Genomic DNA, 22,603 nt, shown 5'->3' on the forward strand with positions numbered 1-22,603 from the left:
TCTGGCCACTGCACTCCAGCCTGGGCGACAGAGCGAGACTCCCAAATTCCCCATTTAATTTATGATTCATCAAGGCGAAGATGAGGGGAATTACCTCTCTGGAACATGTTTATTTTGTTGCTGTAACTGAGATCTCCCTTTGTGCCTATGTGAGCAAATCAATGCTTAGATGGATAACTGTAGAAAAAAATTATTATTCACTCTCCTCATTTCACTGAAATTTATCAGGGTGTATCTCCATAAATTCACTATACCTTGCACTGTCTTTTAAAACAAACAAAATATTCAGATGTTCTTTTTCAGGGATATCATTCATTGCATTAAAAAATAGCACTGAGACACACTCAATTTTTTCATTTCATAAAAGTCTTTTATATAACAAGGTACACAAAAACTATCACTTTGGTTTTAGTTCTATTACTGTTAAAAAAAAGAACAAACATTGGGAAATAGAGCTGTGAGCTTTGGGCAAATTCAGCACTCCTTTGCCTTCTCCATTTTCATTTATATATTACTGAAGATCTCTGTTGTTAAGGAAAACACATTCAAAAGCAAGGAACAGAAAGGTAAGATGTTTTCTAGCTCAGAGTATGAGTTGGCAAGAAGCGCACGTGGAAGGCAGAACTAAGTGCTGAGCCATGTGCTATTTTAGGGTAGCACTAGCCATGAAACAATTTGCTGAGCTGTAAATGATGGCAAGTATGTTCTACCTTTTAAATTGCAGTCTTTTCAGAAACAGTCATTTCAACCCATGCTCCTTATCCAATGAGAATGAGCTGTCTTTAAGCTCTCAATAGAGATAGTTATTTCTGCAGAGTGCTTTTTAAGTTTCAAATAATTCCCATATTATTTAATTTATTATAGAAAGTCTGAAGTAGATTGGCATGGAGGCTAAAGCTCTTGGTTAAGGTTCTACAGCTTGATGGTGGCATTGACAAGACTAGAAGACAAAATGGTATAAGAAGAGAAAAATTAATTATGAGCAGTGCTTGTATAGAATCAGAGACACCCTGCAAATGTATATTACAGAATCTGCAGAAATGCAAGGCTATTAACATGGATATTAACAAACTTGCTTCATGCTGTTTCTTCCCCAAGTATGTACAGCACTGTAGCTTTAACATACCTTACATTTTTAATTAAGGGCTGATTTTCAGCAATAATCTGAGGATCATTATATAGCAGACTTTAAATCTACTCAACACCATATTTTAAGTGCCTCTTAATTCTCTTTGCAAAGATTGAGGCAATACATAGGTAAGAATAATTTATATTTTCATTTATCTCTAATTCATGCAAATTAATGAACATACGAGTCTTGTCTTGCTTTCCCCAAGTTACTACTCTTGTAGTCAAGAGCTCGTTTGATGTGCTATGTACATCAAGATTCCATATTCCCCTTAGTCAATCCCTAGAATATTCCACTCTGCTCATTTATGTATTGCCTTAGAGTGAAAAACCCATTAAAATAATCTTATGTTCTGGTTTGAACTGATGCCACTGAAAATGCTAAATATTCTTGCCTTACTCAACTTTAACGCTTGCTAGCATTTAAGATTCTTGATAATGAAAGTATAAAATATTCTACCTAATTAATTTCTAAATTGCTACCTTAGTAAAACTATTTTCTGATAAAAATGATCAGGTACCAGACTTTGAATTTTGAATGCAAAATTGCTGTTATATTCAATCTTATTTGTAATATAATGGCTAATGTTAATAGATAAACCCAGGGAGTTACAGCAATGTAATTTTACAGAAGATTTCTGTTCCTCAGAGAAGGGAGACAGACTGTTGATCCAGCAAAAAGAAAACCTTAACTCTATGTAGAATTAATAGCTCTAAAGAAGCAACTTCTAAATTATTTTAGGAAAAAACTTATTTCCTTATAGATTTTGAGTTTCTACAGATAGAATTAATTATGGAGAGAGGATATATATCTGAGTAAAAATAAATGCCTGACTCCCTCTCTCACACACACACTTACATTGTCTATGAGTAAAATTACATTATATTTGAATACCGTTTTAGTCTTTCCTAAGTGTATATTCTCTTGTATATTCATGTAACAAAAACTGTTAAGTCAGAAAAAAGCTGTTGTATTCCTGGTATCATTTTAAATGCATTATTTATATGTTTTCTTATTTTACATTTATGAATAACCACAGATTTATAATTATATAGTTGGATCGTTAGTTTGGTGAACACTTTATTACTTAAAACATTATTATAACAGTTATGTACTGACAGCTTATTTAGTGCAAGCAAGCTGAGGACAAGGACAAGCAACTCTGGTGACTTACGAATTTGAACCCTGTCTCCCTCCCATTTGTCTGACAGCTAGTGATAGTGAGGACAAAATGAGTTGTTGAATGGCAACCTGCAAAAAGGAAGTAATCCATCCCTAGCACAGATAACAGGGATGTAAAGGGAGTGAATGGGGCACATAATATGTAAAGGCATCAATAAGATAAATACCTAAATTTGCTCTCTGCGCCTGCTTTTCTTTTTTCCAGCCAGCGAAGTCTTGCAACCCAAGTTGCTAGTGTTACTATAGTTAGCATCAGTTGCCAAAGAGTGAGCAGAATCTCAATTATAGCATATGAAATATAATCTTTAATTATGTGCTTCAGTTTTCCAAAAATCCTCATTTGACAAAAGTTAAATTAGAAAAGACCTTTTCTCTTTTGTAAATAGACATAACTTTGTACAAACTGTGTGAAGTACACCAAGCTGGCACTTCATTCATCACTGAAATTTAATAATGAACACAACGGGTCTGAAGATTTTAAGACAGCAGTAACAAAAGTAGAAACTGAGAGTAAGGGGAGTTGAACACCCTAGTTTTCTTGCTTGACCTTCCTTGTAATTGAGTCAAGTAGAAGTAATATATGTGATCACAGTTTATTTTAAATGATAGACTATTACATGTAAAAAGACAATTCCAATACAGCTATAATTCTTAACACAGGGATCTCTTGTTTAATGGAACTAGTGAGTAGTAGCAAAGTGGTTATAAAATTGGCTTGTGTAAATATTATACAAATGATATTTTTCTGTTGAATTTAGTTACATAATTAGAGTCCATGTGTATACAAACCATTCAGTAGCCTGAATTGAGCAAATTTTAATAAAGGAACTTAATAGGATGATAAGGCATGTAGAAGTTTAGATATGGTATGGTGGATACTTTGGAGCCTTTTAAATAACATGTCTGCCCTTGTAGATAGATGTACACTAGTTATCGTAACTCAAGCAAAAGAAAAACTTTATGACTTAAATTACCCCTTGATTTGAAAAGAATTATCAGATAATTTAATTTGTGTCAGTTGCCAGTCAGAGCCCTAAGTATTCTCTAAACAACCTGGTTCTGTATTCACAACTAAACATTATTACATACTAATGATGCAGTTAATAGGAAGAGATTGGAGTCTCATTGCCATTATATAGGAATCTGACATTAAATAGAACCACCGTTTATAGAAGCAATCTTTCTGGCATCAAAAGCCTCCAACTTTGTTGGTCTATCCAGCCAGATTGTCGCTCCATAAATCTAGGCTCAAGGGCTTTTTCCTTTCTCCTGAACAGTAATGCTCAAAACATTCCAAGAGACCAGAACATTAAGCAGGAATAAAACAATGAGTGTATTATCATCACCAAAAGAGCATTTTGAATTTTATTAGAAGAAACCAATTAAGATGTTATTTTCAAGTAAAGGGCTTGGAATGGCTTCAGAAAGTTACTTTCCAGAGTCGGGCAGGGGTTTAGCTGGCACAGAGAGCGGATCTTTAGCTTAGAGTTTTGACAGCTTTAATGCACATGCAACTGGAATTTTTTTTCTTTAAGCTGATTCTTTTAAGAGCCACACTTCCTGCCACTGTTTAACATAATTGCATCAATTCCATTTTCCATTAGTAGTCAAAACCTGCTGATATGACTGGAGTTTTAAAACCTTTGTGTAAAAATCTAATTATGTAAAATGTTTTCAGAGGGAACTGATAATGAATATGATCTATGCAGCTGTATTTTGATATCTAAAGTACAGTAAGGAAAGAATTCTTTATGCTAGTATTATAACCTTTGGTTATTCATTTAATTATATTGACAGCAGTGGTATAATCAAGTTTCTATTATAGAAGAAAAAATATTCAGTAAGCTTTACTTTGTGGAAGAAAAAGCAGCACATACCACTTGTCTACAGAATAATGAAATATTCTGGTTTTAGGTGAAAGGAAATGCTTGCCCCCCTTATTATATCTATAGTATTCCTGTCTGTTATAATGTTTTTATTTTCAACAGCTTGTCTGCGTAGAATATTTTATAATGATCTACATTGGTATATTTCATCTTACATCTACCTTCTATTCTTCTGATATGTATTCAACACTTTTAATATGCATAATTATATGTAGACATTTCAGATACTACACTAGAGACTTAAAATATAAAATATGCTATCTAAAAATTGATCTCTTGCATTTGTTTTTCTTTCTTCCCTCTTTTTTTTTCTTTTCTTTTTCACTGACATGAGAAAAAGATGATCAAGTTTAGCCTGGAATTATTCATGAAATGGTAAAAGCTTCAGAGCCCAGGTGCTGATGGAATGTGTAGCAGGAATGTAGTTAAAGTTGGCCGAGAGTTAAGATGTGTCATTTATTTGTGTTATAGAGATGAAATTCAGTGCCATGAGCACTTAGATGAAATTACCTCTGCAATAACCATCTTGAGTTTCCAAATTTTACAATATTTGATAGTAAGGCATAGTTTTAACCTTTTCTAATATTGCTTCTGGGTAAAAAGAATATTAGATTTTTAATAACTAAAGATAAATTTGCTGAGGTCCACTAATAGCACAGACGTTTTTCAAGATATGTACGTATCTGTATGAAGTTCCAACAGTAGAAATTTTGTTCATCTTCCAGGGGAAGCGGGAAAATCTAGTTAGAATTGATTGTTGATGAATTATGGATCGTTAAGAGAAAAAAAGCTTTTAGGCCCTTTTATAAAGATTGTTATGTCCATCTGTCTCTCCTTCCTTTGCTCTACTCACCCACCTTCCTTACAAAGAGGTTTTATTATTCAATTAAAAAAAAATACCCCAAAATTACATTCAGTTCCATGACTCTTCTCCAGAGCCTACCTTGTACAATGCTGTGTGCTACATCTGTGGGTACAAAAAGAAGTGGGGTATGAATTTGGTCCTCAGCAGCCATCTACTCTAGCAAGCAGGATACGCCAACCATGTAAACATTACACCAGGCAAACCCTGCTGCGTACCATAAAAGAAGCATGGACACCTCACAGAAGGTGACATTTTAAAAACAAAAATTATCTTAAACTAGTTTAGAGCATCAGCTTTAAACCCATTGTAGGCATTAATCATTTTGCTAGCAGGGATTAGCTTTATCATAGTTACAAACTGGATGGAGATGGGAATTAAGTTGGAATGCCCAGGATGAGCTTATTGCACTTAACTTATTGCAGGGGTCTCCCAGCCTCTGGGGCAAAATGCTTTTGCTGATTTTGTTTTCTTTACCTTCAAATTCCCAACAGTGCCTGTAACGGTGCAGAGTCATTATGACTGCCTGACTGATAACTGACAAACAGGCTGACTTCTAATTGTCAAATTAAATCCAAATGCCCAGAGCATTTAAAATCCTAAACTGTCTGTGGTGGTGTTAGGGGTCTCTCTTCTCTCTGTTCTTTCTCACTCTCCCCCTACCCCTCTGTTCCCTTCTCTCCACCCGCCCTTGTTCTCCCTACCTCCTTTTCCCACCCCTCCCAAAAAATGATTGGCCATAATCGAGGGTTGCAGCAAAGGCATGAAGGAGGCAATTTTAAATATCAGAAGTTGAAAACAGCGTTACCTCAAGAAATGTCTTTCTTGACAGATTTCATACCCAGAGTTCAAAAGTTTTTTTTTTTTTTTTTTCTCTGTGCTTTCATTTTCATCAGCAGTTTGCCACCCTATTATAGGGCCACAAGGCTTGAAGTTAGAAAATTAGCTCTAAGATTCAGAGAATTCAGGAAAAAGAAACTGTAATTCTGAATATTTGGAATGATTGGTAAGGTTAAACCTGAGATCCTAGAGCACTGATTCTCAACCTTGGCTGTACGTTATCTAGAAACTTTAAAAACTGCTGATGCCAAGGCCGCACCCCAGACCAATTCAGTCAGTTTCTCTAGGGATGACACTAGTGTTGTAAAACTGTCCCAGATGACTCTAACCTACTGACATATTTAGAAACCACTTCCCCCAAGTCCCTAAAATGCAGTTTCTGTTACACAACATGAAAGTGTCAGGGAACTCCTTTTAACAATAAAAGAGAACACTATTCAATCTAGTGTTCTCGCAGTTTTCAGGCTGCAGTCATTACTAAAAGTTAAAGTTTCGCCCCTTTTCAACAATTGAGATTCTCAAAGCCAGATAAATCTTCATCAGTGTAGTGGTAATGCAGTTTGAGTGTCTACAACCCATTAAGAGTGAACAAATACCCTTCACTTTTGTGTGGAATGTGAAGATCCATTTCAAAGCCATGATTTAGAAAACTATGTTCTATTTTCTATTTATATTTTGAAGCATAATGACATCTCTGTACGAATCTCAACAAATTGAGAAGGTATTAAGGCCAGGTGTGATGGCTCATGCCTGGGGCTGAGGCGGGTGGATCACTTGAGGCCAGGAGTTCGAGACCAATCTGGCCAATTTGGTGAAACCTAGTCTCTACTAAAATTACAAAAATTAGCCAGGCATGGTGGTACACGGCTGTAGTCCCGGCTACTGGAGAGACTGAGGCATGAGAATCACTTGAACATAGGAGATGGAGGTTGTAGTGAGCTGAGATCTTGGCACTGCACTCTGGCCTGGGCAACAGAGCATGACTGTCTCAAATAAAATAAAATTAAATATGCCTTTAGGTTACATCATCAGGCCTAACATATAGGGGGTTAAATACAGGTTTGTACAATAGATGCCCTCCGTGTCTAATGGTGGGATAGCAGACTTTCTAAAAGATGAAGAAGCTGTAGTGGTGGTAGGGGTGGGAGAATGGAAGTAGAAGATAGGGAAGGCTTCCTCTCACAAAAATATGCCACTTATGGAAATGGGAACAGGTTCTGACTCTTTATGTCTATTTCTTTGTATATTATTTTTTCTAGCCTTTTCAATGATGTGTGATACATAGTGAATACTTAACACACTAATGTACTGCATAATGATGTTTCCATTGAGAAAGACCACATATATTATGGTAGTCCCACAAGATTTATTTTTAATTTTTTTTGAGACAGAGTCTTGCTCTGTCGCCCAGGCTGGAGTCCAGTGGCATGATCTCAGCTCACTGCAACCTCCACCTCCTGGACTCAAGTGATTCTCCTGTCTCAGCCTCCTGAGTAGCTGGAAATGCAGGCATATGCCACCACGCCTGGCTAGCGTTTGTATTTTTAGTAGAGACGGAGGTTTCACCATGTTGGCCAGGCTGGTCTTGAACTCCTGACCCCAGGTGATCTGCCTGCCTCGGCCTCCCAAAGTGCTGGGATTACAGGCGTGAGCCACTCCGCCTGGCCCCGTAAGATTATTATACTATATTGTACCTTTTCTATGTTTAGATATGTTTGGACACACAAATACCATTGTGTTAGGGTTACCTACAGTATTTTGTACAGTAACATGCTGTACAGGTTTTTAGCTAGGAGCAGTAGGCTATAGCATATAGCCTAGGTGTGTAGTAAGAGACACCACCTGGGTTGGTGTAACTTCAATATATGATGTTCGCACAATGACATAATTGCCTAATGAGGCACTTCTCGGAACATACCTTCGTTAAGGGATGTGTGACTATAAATACTTGAAAGTGAAAGAATGAATGAATTTTATCTGCATTAGGAGCAGGGGCATAGGTAGAGCAGAAAGAACCAAAATAGTGGATCAAACCCTGTCAGGGCTCTCAGTTCCAGGATCATAAGGTGCCAGTAATTCAGAGGGCTTATGCTCTTACCGTTCTTCTTAGCACATAATCTTGGCTTAGGTCTCTGCCCTTTGTACTATAATCCTGCTGTTATCACGTAGGCAGAAAAGCCATGGGCTAATGGCTGACACTTCTGTTTTGGTATACTTAACAATACACAAGGAAAAGTATAAATACCCATGGGCCTCTAGAAATAAACCTGGGGTTTCATTGAGGAATATTGGAAACTTCACTGTAGCCTGGAAATGGGAACAAGACTGCCCCTGCTGTTATGAGTTACAAATCATATATTATTTTACTGTCATGTTGTATTATGATTACATGTGTTTTGGTTTTAGATGATTCAATGATGTTAGCCTTGAGTAATTGGATAGTTGAAAAATTCATTTGGACCATAGAAATTTATAGTTGTTTATGTGATCAATTTAATATTTGTGCTTTTTCAGGAACATACTTTTTCTTTAGTTATATGAGAGATTAACTTTGTTTTAATATGCACAATTAGATGCTTTCATTAGCTTATAAACATAGCTACATATTTACAATTGAAAAAATTTGTAAGGAAAAAACTGTGTGATATGAGGTAGAAATAAGTCTTCTGGACAGGTCAATAATAAACAGAATACAAATTGAGTACTTAGGTCCTTTGAAAATTGTCAGTGTTGGCTAGAAAGAATATGTTATCTTCAGTTGTTCTTATTAAAACAACATGAAGTCCAGGTGCAGTGGCTCACGCCTGTAATCCCAACGTTTTGAGAGGCCGAGGTGGACAGATAGCTTGAGCCCAGGAGTTCAAGACCAGCCTAGAACATAGTGAAACCCTTTCTCTACAAAACATACAGAAACTACGTGAGTGCAGTGGTGCACACCTGTAGTCCCAACTACTCAGGAAGCTGAGGTAGGAGAATCACTTGAGCCTATGAGGCCAAGAGGGCAGTGAGCTGTGATAGCACCACTGCACTCCAGCCTGGGTGACAGTGAGACAGTCTCAAAAACAACAACAAAAAAACCCAAACAACATGAATTGAAAAACTTTACATGGCCTTTATCAACAGCTTATAACATTCTTTGTTTTAGTGCATCAATATAATGTCTTTCATTATAGAAGAAATGAGGAGAAATAACTTTTTTTGTGGGAGGTATACATGTAATACCTTATAATGTACAATATACCTAATATGGGCAAAGTCAGAGACACACATGTTGCCGATCGGATGCACCTTAGGCAAGATAAGAAAATTAGACAACTATTTTATGAAATGAAACAGCAGATGATATTCTGGGACGTTATTTTTAAAATTGTAGTCACAGAGAACGAAGATATTGATTCCAGGCTTCCACCTATAACTTTACTGATTGATCTTTCATAGAAGGAGATATATTTTCCCTTCGAAAGAAGTGATTAAACGTAGTGTGCTCCTATTACTTAGCACTTGGTGGTAAGTTTTGCAAAGTATATAGACACAGTGAAGTACCTGACAAGTAAGAAACGCTTAGGATACAGTTCTAGGTGTTGTAAAATATCAATATCTGATTTAGGAAACTGTAAGACTACAGCTCTCTATGTGTCAAAATGTGAATTTCATAGCTGTGGTGCTTCCCTGGATGGAACAAAGAAAAATTGTTTTGCCTAATGGAAATTACTTCCGGACAACACTAAAATAGCTGCATTAGTAAATCTTTGAATCACATAGTCAAGGATAGTTTTTATTTTTCACAGGATATTTCACTTAATTATTTGTTTTAGAATATTGTTGATAAAACCACAATTATTAATTCTAACTAACTTGACAACTGGAAAAATTGTTTGACTTTGTTATAATTTTATGTTCCCAATTCATTTCTGGAGTTCATCCACCAAAATTAGGTGCAGTAATTCGTTGTACCACCCTGTACAACAGGCAAAAACTATGACTCATTTCCTCCATCCAGTTATGCCAGAACTGTTTAGCACAATATACAAAATGAGGTGTTATGGCACAATATTTCCCAATTTATTTTTAAGTCATTCAGGCAATATATCCAACATCATCTGTTCTAGGGAACACACGTTAAAACACAAATTACATATTTTCCATACGTCATTCTTTTCTCTTTGTTATCTCAACAGTACACGGAAGAAAAGGTGATGGAGTATTTATAGTGTTGTACAGTGAACTAGTCACGAAAGTGATTCATTTGTTGTATAGAGTTACTCTTTAGTATGTGGACGACTTATAGGCCAGTAGTGAATGGGCCCTCCCATCCTTTATCTTTGCCTTGTTCAAACCAAGATGGAAACAATTGATTCTGTTTAGCACAACCTCTACTAGCTGAGGCAAATGTAGAAAGCCTAGGTCAGGCTCAGGAGCTGATTGCATGAGTGTGAAATATTGCTTCACCACTTACTAGCCATGTAACTCACGTCAGTTCCCTCAACTTCCTCAACTGTTTACTAGGCTATACAATTAGGATAATATTAGTTGCTACCTGATAATATCATTGTGAATATTAAATTAGGTAATATGTGTAAAACTTATCAAGATGTGACACACAGTAAAAACATAAGAAATATAAGATTATATAAAGTGAGGAAATTAAAAGATGACTAGGAAATAATGGGTATAATGTACACCATATGAGTGATAGTTACGTGAAAATCCCAGACTTCACCACTGTGCACGGTCTCTCCATGTAACAAAACTGCACTTATGTCCCTTAAATCTACACAGATTTTAAAAGATAACTAGGATAGACTCCCTGCCTGAAGAAATGTATTATCTAGATATATTAAGAAATACTAATATAGAAGTAGAAAACTTGTCACTGGCCTAGAAAAGGATGGTCTTGGTTCATATGATATTTAAAATGAATCAGCAGCTAACATTTAAGAATTAGTCTTCAGTTGACAGTCTTTACTTCTCATTTTTTCTTGAAAAGTTACAGGATCTGACAAGGACTGATGAGGGCTGAGAACAGCTCTTCTTCTAGCCTGGTTTCTTTTACTAATTTATGTTACTTGCCTGACCTCAACAACATGGGAGTTTTCTACTCTTGGTCTAGAGTAGAACACAGTGACAGATAAAAAATTAATTTCTATGTAAAGCAAACATTCTTGTAAGAATGCTGTCTCAAGGGAGGTATTGATCAAGGCACAGAAGAAAAAAGTAGAACTATTTATTTCAATGAAAATACAGTTAGGAAAAAGTTAGTCATAAAACAAAATGTATATCATGTCTTTCTAAAAATATGTCATGTTTATTGTTTCAAAATTGAAAAAAATAGTGAGTTTACTTTTGTCTTCATCTGTGAACATATTTGTTATGAAAAAAGTTGAGACCGGGCACAGTGGCTCACGCCTATAATCCCAGCACTTTGGGAGGCCAAGATGGGCGGATTACCTGAGGTCAGGAGTTCGAGACCAGCCTGGCCAACATGTTAAAGCCTTGTTTCTACTAAAAATACAAAAATTAGCCGGGCGTGGTGGTATACACCTGTAATCCCAGCTACTTGGGAGGCTGTCAGCACAATTGCTTGAGCCAGGGAGGCAGAGGTTACAGTGAGCTGAGATCGTGCCACTGCACTCCAGCCTGGGCAACAAGAGCAAGACTGTGTCTCAAAAAAAAAAAAAAAAAAATGATAAAGTAAGGCATATAAGAATGTTTATTTAGTGAAGGGACTCAACAATAGCATTACTTCATTTTTATCCATTTATGTACATAGGTGTGTATGCTCAGGTTTGTATGAAGCTACAAATCACCTATAAACCAATTTAGGCTATGCTGAAAGACTTTAGGATAGAATTCATCAAGCCACTACTATGACCAACAGTTCTCATTTTTTTTTTTTTTTTTTTTTTGTTCTCACAAAAATTATGGACAGGCTGTGGCTACTGCTAAGACAACATGGGCTAATATTTTGCATAATTATTGTGAAAAAATTATCCTGTAATTTCAGTGAAAACCTATCCTGCCTTTATGGAGGTACATTTAAGGAAAGAGATTCCCTACCTATGGGTCCTGATACTCAATGCAGAGTGATGATGGAAGCCTGATTCCCATGTCCTGTGAGCTGCAGGACTAGTGTGATTTGGTTCTGCCTATACTTTGCTAAATATTAACACACAAAACATTGCTTGGTACATACATATTTTTATACATACAATAATTCTACATATTAATACAATTACTTTGCTACATATCCATCCTTGTTTCTGTTATATATATGGAATTCGGTGTTACTCATCTTCAATAAGAATTATTTCACATTTTAGTACTTGGATTTTTATTTTTCTGTTTTTTGTTTGTTTGTTTGTTTTGAGACAAAGTCTCGCTCTGTCACCCTGGCTGGAGTACAGTGGCGCCATCTCGGCTCACTGCAGCCTCTGTCTCCTGGGTTCAAGCGATTCTCCTGCCCCAGCCTTCCGAGTAGCTGGGAATACAGGCATGTGCCACCATGCCTGGCTAATTTTTGTATTTTTGGTTGACACAGGGGGTTCAGCATGTTGACCAGGCTGGTCTCAAACTCCTGACCTCAGGTGATCTGCCCACCTCAGCCTCCCAAAGTGCTAGGATTACAGGGGTGAGTCACTGTACCCGGCCTATTTTTCTGTTTTTTAATCTATGATATATTTTAGAAAAAACAATCTGGAATTGATCAATATAAATAGCATAATAAATAATAATAATAATAAATATTATCTTGTTATCCTTCAGGACAATTGACAAGAGTTTTAGTAAGGCGTGTCAGTCTCTACAAAGAAAACAACCCTATATTTTTAAGTTTATAAATAATTTGGAAAAATAGCTTTATTATGTATGTATTCCAATGTATTTAGGATCCATTGTTCTATATTGTCTGACTATAGTATCAATAAAGACACTTCACAACAAAGTAAAAAATAAAATTTATTGCTGTCAAAGCAGAATAGTAGCTTTAATCTTTTAAATGGTAAAGGAAGCGTTCTGAATTTCTATTCACTTGTTTGCTTATGCCAGTATCAAACATTGCAGTCAATTAAACAGCCTCAAACTTTTTTTTTTTTTCTTTTTTTTTTTGAGACAGAGTCTCGCTCTGTCGCCCAAACTGGAGTGCAGTGGCAGGATCTCAGCTCACTGTAAGCTCCACCTTTCAGGTTCACGCCATTCTCCTGCCTCAGCCTCCCGAGTAGCTGGGACTACAGGCGCCCGCCACCTCGCCCGGCTAGTTTTTTGTATTTTTTAGTAGAGATGGGGTTTCACCGGGTTAGCCAGGATGGTCTCGATCTCCTGACCTTGTGATCCGCCCGTCTCGGCCTCCCAAAGTGCTAGGATTACAGGCTTGAGCCACCGCACCTGGCCGCCTCAAACTTTTTTTAAGCATGTTTTCCTCATCTAGGTTATCTTTCTTCTCTTCAGTTTTTCTCATTCTTAATTCTACTATCCCTCTTCTTTCTGGGTCCTATTTTCTATGTTTCCTATCCTGAACATCTCCTCTTATTTTTACTTATTCTTTGCTTTTCTTCTCTGGTGTTGAAGAAGGGAGGTCAGAATTGGCCAGGGCACGTAAGCAAGTGTAGTCTGTTGACTAAAACTTACTTAAAGCAGCTGTTTTACTGCCGAATCTCTCCTGTAGTTCCCAGCCCGCAAAAGAAGGCATTACTTCCCTCTGGAGATCCACTTGTTATTCAAGGAACAAGGAAAGGATGTTGATGTTTTAATGTTTTTATGGCTTTTTTCTTAGTTGTTTTATGTTTTTATGTTTTTGATGGGAATTTCCAAATATAATGTTTCCACATGCTGCCTCATAACTCAGACAGCAAAAATGAATAGTTTTGTCTGGCTCTGGTTCATTTTAGATCTTTATTTTTCTAATAATTACTAAAAGGGTAATTAGAGGGAGAAGAATTGAGTAGAATTGCTAACATTCCAAAAGTGTGTGCCAGTGGTTGAGTCAGGCTGTGCAAGCTACTGGCCCATCCCACAGCCCCATGCCCTCGGGGGCCTGCCTGCCCCCCACACCCCTGCCACACAAGCCCTGCTACCCTGCCACACACTCTCACCAAGTTTCCTTTCTTTTGAGATCATAACACAAGATGGAGCATCAGGAGAGGGTGAAGAAATTGAGATACACAGGGAGAAAGCAGACATTGGAAGCTGGGTAAGGGCAGAAGCCATAAGGAAAGGAGAAGCCGGGGGCTTCTAGAAAAGTTGTCTCAGAAAGAAGAGAAGTTAACACATAGATTAGCCGGTTCATCGCATGGCAAGGACCAGAGTAGGGCCCAACAGACAATTCTGAGACAGCCAGTTGTGAAGAACAACAACCAGGACTGACAGAGGGTCACAAGAGATCCTGTTCAACAGTAGAGCTAAACAGCCCATTCCAGCAGAGGTTCCAGTTAGGTATTAGGCTATTTAGGAGGCTAAGACAACTTTTCTATTTCCCTTTCTACCTTATCTTATGTATTTAATTATCTGAAATAATTGTATATTGCATGCACCTTATCCTGTATATATTTAATGCATTCTCTTTAAAGGTAATCTGAGATACAACTTTTCTTGATTGCAGGTTTATGACTAAGGCTTAGCTAAATAACAGCACACAGTAATAGAGAAATGTGAAAGGACTCGTAGAGTTGGAGCAACTAGAGGGCAGACAACACAAGTTTTTACATAACTGTGATTTAACACAAATGGTTCTATCAACTTTATTTTCCTGATTTTACTTTGAAGCATTTTCAATTTCTCTACAGTTGAATCAGTTATTGTATGTTAATGAATGAATTCCATGTTAACAGTTGTAGGGCTATTTTAAAAGACAATCACTGATGTTTTTGGGAAATTGAAAAAGCAATTTTAAAAATTCATATTGTAATATGAATTATATTAGATATTAATATGCTTAGACTACTATGGGGATATTACTAAGTACAATTAATATGATAAACTAAACACAAATCTTACATTCACATTACTGTATCATCTGTATTTTTATTTCACAATATTTCAGAAAATATTGTGAAACAAATTGAGGAGCAACTAGAGGCCTAAATTTCTGTCACATGTTAAAGGATTATGGAAGAAGACTTTTAAAATGAATGCAGTAAAGGTAATTAATTTCTATAGAATAAATTTTGCTTTAGACAGCCCTCAATTGAATCAGCACCTTAATTTTTCCAGATAACAGAGATATTTTGGAAAATAAGTAGCTGTTTGGATCTTTAACAAGCTTTTTTAAGGCATTCTCCTCATTGTAAAGCTCATAATTGTCTCCACCTAGATAGTTAATAGATTACATGTATTCCTGAGACCCTTTTATGTTTAAATTTAATAATCTCTGCAATTTTCTAATCATTCTGTGCTAATGTGTAGTTTGATATGTATATCAGGACTGAATTTGTTTTATTTTTCAAGAATTAGATTTGTTTGCGGATTTTTAACACCTTTATATTATAGTCATTTTGTTAAGTCTAGAGTCAAATAATTTTTAAAAATTAAAAGATTGCTATATCTGAACATCAGATGCAGTGAACATTGCCTTGCACTGTCAGTTTACATAGGGGAAAATAATGAGGCTGTAAAGAAATACTATCTGTTTTACTAGAATTTTTGACCAGTGAAACAAACAGCTGGAAAAACAGTGGTAGTCGGCTGGCTTCCATTTTCCATTGCTTTCTGTCCTTTACTTTCAAATTTCCTCTTATTCATGACCACACGCTAACCACACACATACTCCTTGGTTTGTTACTTTAAGCCACATGGAGATTAAGTGCCATTAGTAAAGACTACTTTAGGAACAGTTTTAGGTAAAATAAATGGCACTTTCAAAGAGAAGGTGGATTTATGGAGTGTGTGTACGTGTGCGTGCATGCTCACGTGTGTGTGGGGATAAATCAATAAGGAAGAAATCAGGTGGTGATAGTTGGATGCCATTAGTGACTGGGACATGTTTTATGTTACAGTGTTATTTCTCAAGTCTAAAAGAAAAATTAGAATCATCTAATCTGGCCCTTTATGTTACAGCTGAGGGAGGCCCAAAGAGATGACGAATCTTGGCTACTAGGCAGCATAACTAGAACTTGAATATACTTACTACTTGTGCATCCGTGGTGTTCCCCCATCATCACTCTCTTCTCTGCCTAACCACTTAAGAAGTAAATGGAGGAATTGAAATAATGCAGTGTGAAGGATGATAAAGATAGGTTAAGAGTGGGTCCGGTCAGGCATTAAAAAAAATGGTTATGAAAGGTAAATTGGGATCTATCAATTGCAAGGGTTTGGGGACCTAAAACAAGCAAAAATTAGTTGATTTATTAAAATATCCACTGTTTGCTGTTAGCCTCCAAAAAAAGAAAAAAAAGTAATAATGTATAGTCAGTCATCTGCCTTCAAATCCCCGGTGCTAATGCATCAGACTGGGTTCAAATCCCTCTACCTTGGAAACAGCTCCTTTGGAGTAATGTGTGATTAAAACATTTTTTTGTCGAAACATATGTCTGTGAGTGCTACATTAAAAAAATTCTCATAATCATTGAAAAACTAAATCATGTAAATTTTAATTCCCATGAACATTCTATTGACTTGACAACGTGAAACCATTGTGTAACACATCAAGAACTGTTTATAATTCAGTTATTAGGGAGGTACAAAGATTTTAGTTTCAAATTACAAATATACAGATAATTTACTGTGTTTTCTTTATATTCTTTAAGAATCGAGGTCTCTACATTTAAATAAGAAAAATGGTATACTCTACTTTCTTATGCAGCTGCTATAATTAAAATTGTAATTACAGTATTCGGGAACGAATTGACAGTAGTAGGTAGATGATATTGTCTACAAAAGAAAGCATTTGGTCGTTGTATGATAAATTGGATGTTTACTTTTTAACGATGGCAAAGTAGATGGTTTATCCTTGGGAAATAGAACTAGTTTTCACAGCATTCATGTGTGTCAAGGGTTAAAATTCAAGTGAGTTGTAGAAATGGTCATTAAAGTAGAGGAATGTCTTCAGTTACCTTTCATTCATAATACAGCATGAAAACTCATGTAATATGGTAACGTTGTTTACATTTTAAAAATGCTTGTCTGTTTCAAAATGGTCGAAGTGCAGTTTAACTGAAGTTTTTATAGGTTGGTTTTTCTTTTCTTTTCCAGGAATTATTTATATACCTTGGAAAATCCTTAATGTATTCTCTGAATTATTTATGTAACCTCAGAGTCTACATAAATCTAAGATGACATCTAACACCAAATACACATTAGCACATATCAATATGAACCCCCCCACCCAAACCTTGCAATGTATTTCCCTCAAATAAAATAATTTAAAATTCTTTTTGAGCACCTACTGTATTTGAGGCATTGTCTTTTGTATTGAACAGACATCAGTAATTTGGTAAATTTCTTGCTTGCCATGAATTTACAATCCCGTAAGGAGACAGTGAGAGTAGTAACTATATAACAGATGATATTATTAGCAATTAGTGTTGAAGACTAGAGAGATAAAGGAAAAGGGGTGTAAAATGTTAGTTGCACCTGGAAAGAGTACAGTTTAAGAACATGTGGTCAGGAAAGAAGGCAGAGAGTGTATCTGATAGAACAATGGTGTAGACATTAATTTCCCAGTTTGTTCTGCCTTAAGTCGAAGACATCATGTAATGTTGATGGTGGAGACTCGGACAGATGGGGCTGGAGAAACCTAACTTGGCTCATGAATTGTCCAAACGATGAGACAAGTTGGCCTGATAGGGCAGTTGTTTGGAATTCAAGGTACATTAGGAGAAAAGGAGGGCTAGCTAAGGAAAGCAATATAAATAAGCTGATGAAAAGGGATACGTATGATTTTAAAAATAAATAAAAACTCTGGGCTTCACGTTTTCCACCTTTTATCTTTTAGTCCTCTGCTAATGAAGGTGCTTAAGGACAAGAGCTTTTATGAAGTTGAAGCACAACTTTAGGTTGCACAATGTAACAGAGTCCCTAGCATCTATCTTTATCAGTGAAGAATAGGAAAATAAGAATAATCAATACCCTCTATTCCCTTAGAATAAAATCAGAAGAAACACAGTCTTTTGTTTTCCAGAAAAAATTTTTTCTTGTTAGGGCCATGAAAAATAAAGGAAAAAACATCATAGTACAACCACATGTTCCAACCTTTAAAAGAGGAATTTGTTGTTCAGAGTGGGAGTTTAGTTAGAAACTTGAGTAGACAAAGAGCAAAATACTTATGCCTGAATTTCAAGAAATGCCTTTTAAATACCTGTTAGACAACATGTCTTATTGAAGGAATCTATTTTTGTGAAAAAATAAACTAATGTCTTAACTTCAACTAAAAAAATATCAGCATGTCTATAGTGTCTGTTAGGTATGAGGTACTCCCCCTTGTTTTTTTTTTTTTAATTTTCTTCTGGTTTCAAAGCTTTTTAGTGCACCATCTACTTAACGATGTTTAGGACATACTTCTGTTTCATTTTACAGACAATACACACACAACTTAATCACAGGTCTTGAATAAGAAGTAGAGAATCATACAAAAGGAAGAAAATATCACAGATGACCTTGCTTTTAGGAAAAAAAACAAAGACATTCATACTGACTGTTAAAGTAAATAATGATCTCCCTGTAAATACATTTTAATAATCTATGATAGGTCTCCCATGAAAATATTAATGTGCATTTAACTTTCAATTATGAAACATTATAGAGAAGTGCAAGATAAATGTCAAAATGATCTTAGTCAATTTGGCACATAGTAGTTTACTCCCTCCTATAAAGAGACTACAGAAGCCAATGATTTTGTCTGTGATCCTACAATTCTACCATTATGGAAAGAGTTATTGCAAAGCTGTATCTCTGAATGAACTAACTTATAACTAATATAAGAATGAATGAAAAGATATTGTAGTTTGTAAGATACTTACTGTTTCTACTATTTCAGACTTTTTGGGAAGATAGTATCCTAAGCATGTGGGTAGCTATCTTATAAAAAATTGGAAAGAAAGTAAATATTTCTGGTTGATTATTCTTGTTTGAATTATAAAACTATTGCTAATGCTTTTTACTTTAAAAAGTAAATCTTATAATAACACGACTTTTCTGCTTAGCATGGAAAAACAATCTTCATTTAGGGAAATTAAGATACTTGTATATAATCTGGAGAATGAATTTTAGTTAAGAGAATGAAATCACTAGTCCTCATAGTTTTGTAACTTTTAGTTTGATTTTAACTATTTTTTTAAATTATACTTTAAGTTCTAGGGTACATGTACAGGTTTGTTACATATGTATACATGTGCCATGTTGCTGTGCTGCACCCATTAACTCGTCATTTACATTAGGTATATCTCTTAATGCTGTCCCTTCCCCCTCCCCCCTCGCCACAATAGGCGCCGGTGTGTGATGTTCCCCTTCCTGTGTCCAAGTGATCTCATTGTTCAGTTCCCACCTGTGAGTGAGAACATGTGGTGTTTGGTTTTCTGTTCTTGCGATAGTTTGCTGAGAGTGATGGTTTCCAGCTGCATCCACGTCCCTACAAAGGACACGAACTCATCCTTTTTTATGGCTGCATAGTGTTCCATGGTGTATATGTGCCACATATTCTTAATCCAGTCTGTCACTGATGAATATTTGGGTTAATTCCAAGTCTTTGCTATTGTGAGTAGTGCCGCAATAAACATACATGTGCATGTGTCTTTATAGCAGCATGATTTATAATCCTTTGGGTATACACCCAGTAATGGGATGGCTGGGTCAAATGATATTTCTAGTTCTAGATCCTTGAGGAATTGCCACACTGTCTTCCACAGTGGTTGAACTAGTTTACAGTCCCAGCAACAGTGTAAAAGTGTTCCTATTTCTCCACATCCTCTCCAGCACCTGTTGTTTCCTGACTTTTTAATGATTGCCATTCTAACTGGTGTGAGATGGTATCTCATTGTGGTTTTGATTTGCATTTCTCTGATGGTGAGTGATGATGAGCATTTTTTCATGTGTCTGTTGGCTGTATGAATGTCTTCTTTTGAGAAATGTCTGTTCATATCCTTTCCCCACTTTTTGATGGGGTTGTTTGTTTTTTTCTTGTAAATTTGTTTGAGTTCTTTGTAGTTCTGGATATTAGCTCTTTGTCAGATAAGTAGATTGCAAAAATTTTCTCCTGTTCTGTAGATTGCCTGTTCACTCTGATGGTAGTTTCTTTTGCTGTGCAGAAGCTCTTTAGTTTAATTAGATCCCATTTGTCAATTTTGGCTTTTGCTGCCGTTGCTTTTGGTGTTTTAGACATGAAGTCCTTGCCCATGCCTATGTCCTGAATGGTATTACCTCGGTTTTCTTCTAGGGTTTTTATGGTTTTAGGTCTAACATTTAAGTCTCAAATCCATCTTGAATTAATCTTCGTATAAGGAGTAAGGAAAGGATCCAGTTTCAGCTTTCTACTTATGGCTAGCCAATTTTCCCAGCACCATTTATTTTTATTTTTTATTATTTTTATTTTTTTTATTTTTTATTATACTTTAAGTTCTAGGGTACATGTGCATAACGTGCAGGTTACATATGTATACATGTGCCATGTTGGTGTGCTGCACCCATCAACTCGTCAGCACCCATCAATTCATCATTTATATCAGGTATAACTCCCCAATGCAATCCCTCCCCCCTCCCCCCTCCCCATGATAGGCCCCAGTGTGTGATGTTCCCCTTCCCGAGTCCAAGTGAGCTCATTGTTCAGTTCCCACCTATGAGTGAGAACATGCGGTGTTTGGTTTTCTCTTCTTGTGATAATTTGCTAAGAATGATGGTTTCCAGCTGCATCCATGTCTCTACAAAGGACGCAAACTCATCCTTTTTTATGGCTGCATAGTATTCCATGGTGTATATGTGCCACATTTTCTTAATCCAGTCTGTCACTGATGGACATTTGGGTTGATTCCAAGTCTTTGCTATTGTGAATAGCCCAGCACCATTTATTAAATGGGGAATCCTTTCCCCATTTCTTGTTTTGTCAGGTTTGTCAAAGATCAGATGCCTGTAGATGTGTGGTATTATTTCTGATTTTTAACTATTAAATTCAGCAGAAAAGGTTAGAATATCTTCCCCCAGGAAGGACTCAATAAGATAATTTGCAGTTTTCTTTTTAAAAAACATTTGAAAATATTTTTTGATTAATTGATCTTTCCCATGTTTTTAATCATTTAAAACAAAGATAGGTGTGCAAAGAAAGGGCATGTATGTCTTCTTGCTTTTCCTTACTTTTTTTTTTCTTTTTTCTCATTCTGATTCCTATCCTCCCATGTGTATTTCAAATTGTTTGAAGAATTTAATGATGGATAAAGTTCATATCTCAGAATTTACAGGGGCTGGAGAAGTTAAGCTGTTCCTCTAGGCTGTTACTACTAGGGAAGCAGTAGAAGTATTATGGGGGAGGGAGGGATAAGGAGTGAGTGGAATTGAACTCACTCAGTAACAGATTTTGCAAAGTGAGGACGGAGACATGTCAGGAGTTGGGACACAGGACGGGGTACAGACGGAAGATGGCAGGAGGGCTTCAATGTCTGATGAGTTTCCTTCTATTTCACTTGTGGATCATCGGTAAATTAACCAAATATCACAAAATGCTGAGTGTGTCTGAAATTTGTATGGAAACCGGTAAAAGGGTGGACCTCTATTACATGGGGCAGAAGCAAGCAGACTGCTATAAATCAAGAAGTGAAACAGAGAAAAGCACAGGGGAATTAGACATGGAATTCCTGGGAGGCTTTTAATTGTGCTAGGCCCTAGAATTGAGATCTGAACCAATATTCATTAAATCTTATTAGTACAGGGAGGTCAAGTGACATGCAGATAACATGTGCATGTGCTTCTCAAAGAAACAAGCTAAAATACAACACTACAAAGATCATAAATTACTGGCTTTGTAGCCAGATGATGCATCAGTTTAATGCACAGCACATTTGACTGTTGGAGATTTTGCAGAAAGCAATAATATGCAAATAATATCACATTACCTAGGACATTGTTTTGAAAACTTTGCCAGAATCTAAACTTCCTTTGTAGCACTATTTCTCTGCCATGAGCTCTGGGTTCTTCTTGGGTATTTTTGGAGCTCCATGAACTTTGTAGTTTATCATGTGTCGAGCCAGTTGGGGAAAATTCAGTCACCACTGAACCTGTGTATTTCAGTTTCCAGACCAATAGATTTCAAAAGTGGAAAGTATACATAATAAAATAACTCTGCCAAACCTCAAGTAAAAAGCAACTTTCATTTTTGAGCCTTTAGATTTGGTCGTTTAGGAGTGGTTTCTAAAGTTTATTTTACTGAGTACCCCTTCAAGATTGTAAGTTTTTTGAATTTATTTTTATTTTTCTTTATACACTTTTAACTTAGACATTAGTCTTTTCATTGCGTTTTAAGGCCTATGTTGAAAAGGGGGCTACAACCAAAGGGAGAAATCATTGGGAATGCTTGCAGCATTGGAAGACCCTCAGGTTCCTTCAGAAAATATTTGCCTGTAAGTCATTGAGAAGATCACAAAAACAAGCTTTCTTTTTTTTTGTCCTTGATTGACCAATAGTAATATTTTATCAAAAGATGATAGCAACAGATGTCAAAGATTTATGTACTGAAAATGTGATAGATTAAATTGAACAAGTGACCAGATTATCAAAATCAATAGACCTTTTAGC

At 36.2% G+C, this 22,603-nt stretch overlaps 1 protein-coding gene across 2 annotated transcripts in view; it reads left to right on the forward strand.

Annotated features, from left to right (window-relative positions):
• The window catches only part of SEMA3C (semaphorin 3C), a 179,417-nt gene that overhangs the window by 8,870 nt on the left and 147,944 nt on the right, over positions 1–22,603 (forward strand). Inside the window, exon 3 of one of the 2 annotated variants that reach the window (XM_023226662.2) lies at positions 5,134–5,221. The exons of the other annotated variant lie outside the window; for it this stretch is intronic. The gene's annotated coding sequence lies outside the window, so the exon portion shown is untranslated. The remainder of the gene's footprint in view (positions 1–5,133; positions 5,222–22,603) is intronic. 2 annotated transcript variants of the gene reach the window in all.

Source organism: Piliocolobus tephrosceles, chromosome 8 (genome assembly GCF_002776525.5).
Source record: "Piliocolobus tephrosceles isolate RC106 chromosome 8, ASM277652v3, whole genome shotgun sequence".
Classification (NCBI taxonomy): Eukaryota; Metazoa; Chordata; class Mammalia; order Primates; family Cercopithecidae; genus Piliocolobus; species Piliocolobus tephrosceles.